Here is a 4,786-nt window from a genome sequence, read left to right as displayed (position 1 = left end):
GACTAAAGGAAATAAACCAAGCAACAAAATGGGAATAAACGGAGATAGAAGAAGAATTGGAAAATCACAGAGAAAATAGAAAGTAAAAAAGGGGCAAGCAAATAGAATAAGAAAAGAAGGAAATCAGAATTGGGCCAGCCCACTTAGCATATAGTAGCACAAAGCCCAGAAACCTGCCAAAGAGTTCGGGTTTGGTCTAACAGACAGAAGGCACAAGTACCAACGATAAAAATCTTTTCTATGTTTTCTCTCTGGTTTGCCAACTACAGAAGGTTAAGATTTAAATCCGGGATATTGATACTTACAATGGTATAATTGTATCTGTACCCTTGTACTAAACAAATTTTACACCTTTGGATATAGTTGATTCCTTGTCCAGGTTTGTGGGCATATCTTTTTATGTCTCATTTTCTTTTCAAGTTTTCGGGTCTTTTGAGGTGCTCGGTGAGGAAAGAGAAATATAGAGATCCGCCGGACTGGACATAATCCACTTTAGCGTATGCTACAAGGCTATACCTTAACAAACAAAACGTATGTCGGGTCTCTCTCAACAGATTATTCAGTCCACCGACGCAGAACAAACATCGGCAATGTGTGCTATAATCGTGAATCGTCCAATGACATCGACGTGCACTACATTAAGCGCTTCATCAAGGAAACTTTAGAATGTGGTCGATCTAGGGAAAGGAGACATACTATGTGCTTCCGATTGTTTGGTCGGATAATCCATTTGAATCATCTCATTATCTTGTAGGTGGGTGATCAATAAATTTTTTAGTTCTCAAGTATATCTTACAATATTTTCAATTGATTGCTAAGACATCAAAACGTTTGGCATAAAGATCTTGCGGAATATGCAGTGCCTCTTTTTGACATCTTAGGGTCGTTTGCTCACCCTTGATATGTCGGCAAGAAAAACTAGCACGCTTGAGCCTTTCCAAAGAAAAAGGCGAGCAGCTCTAGAAGCTCATTCTAAAAGAGCAATTTAGCAGTGTAACCCTTTAACATATTTTAAAGATGTACCCCTATCTTATTATATACTAATATATTAAAATGGCTTTAATATGTCTGATAAAAAATGTTTCACCTTGCATTAAGTTTGTTCATACCATCGACAAAGTCATTTTTAATGTGGTGGAATGAATCTGCTTCTATCTATGAGGATATAGTTGATGCAACAACTAATATCGACAAAGTCAGTTTTAAGCACTATCCGAGGGAAGCAAACAAAGTGGCTCATGGCTTAGTTTAGTTTTTTAAATAAACAGTCGTGTAATTGGGTCGATAAGCCCCCTGGTTTTCTTTTGAACAATCTTGTAGACGATGCAACAATCTTGTAACAGAGAGGCAACATGTTTTTTACGCACTCTTCCTTACAAGGGCACTGAAAGATTTTTAATGAGGCGGCTTGCTGACCTAATATAGTGTGTGTTTACCTCAAAAAAATTTGTTCATACCATTCATAAAAAAATGTTCATGTGCATTTAATAAAATTTCCACACGGCTCTTGTAAACATATTTCTGTAAAAATCACATACTTTATGCCGCACACAAAAGTGAATAAAGATTGAAAAAGTAAAATAAAGTAAGAAAAAAGAATAAGAAAAGAAGGTAAAAAAAACTCGCCTTGCCCACTTATCATATAGTAGCACAAAGCCCATAAAAGATGCCAAAATATTTTGGGCTGGTCTAAAAGATGACGGCACAAAGTCATATACCACGACAAGGATGTTTTCTATATTTTCTCCTTGGATTACCAACTACAAGAGTTTGTGATTTAAATCTGAGATATTGGCCGGTGCTTACAATGCTAGTACGATAGTATATGTGCCTTGATAAAAAAAAACACCTTGGATATAGTTGATTTCTCGTCTAGGTTTGCAGACATATGTTTGAGCGTATCCTTTTCTCTTCAAGTTTCGCGTCTATTGAGGTGCTCACCGAGGAAAGAGAAATATAAAGATCGACCAGTGACAGCGTCGATAATCCACTTGAGCAAGTCCACACCTTAACAAACAAAATGTATGCTTGTCCGGTCAATCTCGATCATCGCACAAGATTTATTTAGTTCACCGACACTAACTATTTGTGATATAACCGTGGATCGTCCAAAGATATCGGCATTCACTACTCGTCAAGGAAACTTTAGAATGTGATATATGTAGCAAAGAAGAAGAAATTATGCGCCACCGGTTCTTTGGTTGGACGGTCTGCTGAATTGCCTAATTTCTTGTCGGTGGGTGATTATTTCTTGAGTAGATCTTACTTTTTTTTCTCAAGTAGATCCTACTGTTGCCACCGATTGCTAAAGTATCATAACGTTGAAGATAACAATCGTGCGGAAATTGCAGTACCCCTTTTTCTCATTTGATCGCCTTGCTTTCGTCGGCAAGAAAAACTTGCACGCGCGCGCGCTTGAGCCTTTTTCAGAGAAAAAACACGTGAGCGGCAGCTTCATTCAGCGGTATTTCCTTTGCGGTGGAAGAAAAAACTTGCCATTCATCTACGGTACTAGCTAGTAGGAACATTCGAGAAAGGATTAAGCACGTAGACCACCGTCCACCGTAGCCACGCCCACAAGGCCACAACTCAGGTACAAAAGTGGTTGAATCGGTTGGTCCAAACATGGCGATGCGCGGCAGGTGTCCGAAGTGTCCGCTCCCGCGCGTCGCCGTCCATGACCAAGTCATCGCCACATCAGCAAATCCCGGCCCACAACTCGACCCATGCATACATTATCCGTTTCCCATGCTACGAACGGCCGGCTACGCGCTACGGAAGGGCGTTGCGTGCGTGTGTAGCCTGCGCGATGTACGTACGTAGGACAGTAGGAGTAGGTGCAATGCAGATACCGGGTGGGCGGCATGCGCACTCCTATGCACCCCATCCCTCCTGGCTGCTGTGTCGGCGCTGACTCTGAGCTGAGATAGTGACATGGCAGGAGCTTTGCTTTCGTACGTGCTCGACGTCGGCAACTTGTCCTCGGATTCTCGAGAAACAATGTTGACTGACCAAACAAGATAGTAGCGGTGGTCGGTGGCCGCGCGGGCAGAGACGCATAGTCGTCCTCGTGCAGAGCCGACCATGCAGAACGTGATTACCGCGGGCGCGAGCCGGCAGACAGGCCGGGCGGCCGGCGCTGCGTGGTGACCCCGGTCGATCGCTGGCATGGATCTCCGCCCACATGGAGCTGCGCGCGTACGTACCCTGCAGGATCCAACATTGTGCGACGTACGCTGAAGGCCATGTCAGGAGCACGACGCAACGCAGGACCATTTTATCCCGCGAGGCAGCGCGGTGGTTGGCAATGTGTTAACGGCGACCAGTCTCCCCCGAAGAATCAGTCACCCTCCGGACTCCGATCCTGTGTCATGCTCGAGCCGACAAGGCGAGCGGCAAGGCGGGGCCATGGCGGCCGCCATGTCGGCCGTGCTGTCGTTCGCTCGCCGCATCATGCATGGGGCGAGATGGAAATGGAACCCACGGCGATAAGGTTTGGACGTTCGTACCAAGGTTGGTGCGGCCGGCCGTGGACAACGGGGCGATGCATTCAGACCCTTAACTGTTTGCGGGTGTCCGTTTCCGTCTTTGGCGGACGCAAAAAAAACCACGATGCGGGAATTGTTCGTTTGTGTTGGAGGCCACCCAGTGGTCCGACGCATTTTGAATATCCCAGTGTGTTGTTTCTTTGCTTCTTCTTTTTTCCTTTTTGCTGAAGAACTCCCCAATTTATATGAATGATTACTCGAAAACAAGTTCAAACGCGAAAACAACTTGCGCGAAAATAACTAGTACTGATTACTCGAATCGAACCAGTTTAAACATATTTAACATATAAACTAGAGAACAATTTTAAAAACAAAGAAACTATAAGCTAATTCTTGGCCTTCTTGTTAGAAGGCCCTGCTTCGTCGTCCTCACTCCTGCGCCTCTTGCTTGTCACCTCCTCGTCGGAGGAGGAACTGCCGGACGACGCGTCCGTGGAGGAGTTTGAGTCGGACGAAGTGGCGTCTTCGTCATCGTCATTGGTGAACGGACGACTACGCGCCGCCTGCGCCTGCGCCCTTGCCCGGGTCCTGGCCTCCTTCATTTCCGCCGCCTTCTCGTCCGCCGCCTCCTGCGCCTCCAGCCGGGCGAACCCGGTGTCGGAGTCCTCCTCCTCCTCCTCATCCTCATCATCCTCTTCCTCCTCCTCCTCGCTGTCGCTATCAACGGCGCCTCCGTCCTCCTCCTCCTGTTCGTCGCTGGCAACGGCGCCTCTGTCCTCCTCCTCACTCGGCGTGTGGAGGCAGGGTCGTCGGGCGTGGAGCCAGGGTCGCTTGGCGTCGCAGGGGTTTCCCACCAATGCCGCCATCCCGGCGGCTTGCCCTTGCTCTCCGAGTCCGACGGCAAGGTGTAGTCGCTCATGGCGCCTGGCTAGCCGGTGTTGGAGAAGAAGAAGAAGCATGCAGTTCGACGTGAATTACAACAGTCGCAGGGGTTATAATCTGCGGAGATTAATGGCAGCACGTATAACGAAGAGCCCTGCGGTTGCTCTTCCACGACGGTTCGGCGCTCCATTCCAGCGGTTGGTGGGTTGATCGGAGCGGTTGATCATCAACGGTGCATACTATGGATGAACACTTTATTATCTTGATATTTAGTGAGAGGGATCATCTTATAATGCTACCGTCGCGATCTAAGCAAAATAATATGCATAAAGGATTAACATCACATGCAATTCATAATGTGAGATATGATATGGCCTTTCTTCTTGTGCTTTTGATCTTCGTCTCCAAAGCATGGA

Source organism: Lolium perenne, chromosome 4, assembly GCF_019359855.2.
Source record: "Lolium perenne isolate Kyuss_39 chromosome 4, Kyuss_2.0, whole genome shotgun sequence".
Lineage (NCBI taxonomy): Eukaryota > Viridiplantae > Streptophyta > Magnoliopsida > Poales > Poaceae > Lolium > Lolium perenne.
Note: the sequence above shows the minus strand (reverse complement) of the source record.